Source organism: Triticum dicoccoides, chromosome 2B (genome assembly GCF_002162155.2).
Source record: "Triticum dicoccoides isolate Atlit2015 ecotype Zavitan chromosome 2B, WEW_v2.0, whole genome shotgun sequence".
NCBI classification, from domain to species: domain Eukaryota; kingdom Viridiplantae; phylum Streptophyta; class Magnoliopsida; order Poales; family Poaceae; genus Triticum; species Triticum dicoccoides.
In genome coordinates, this window is record NC_041383.1 from 173614011 (window position 1) to 173614267 (window position 257).

Sequence of the window (257 nt, forward strand, 5' to 3'; positions counted from 1 at the left end):
AGGGAGAGAAAAAGAAGTGGCCACAACAAAACCAACTCATCGCAGTGGTTATTGCCCCCGCGAGTGTACGAGGACTGCTGGATTTCGATCCTCCCACACGTGCTCCTATCTTTTTCTAGGTTAAAGAAAAGAAGGGGTCGAGCCTAGAGACAGCCGCTAGGGAAGGGGGGGTGCGCCAAGTTGCAAAACGACTGTAAAGGGCATTGAAGGCGCCAAATAGGAATTGGGGTCGGCAACCTTTGTCTTGTTTTTTTTTT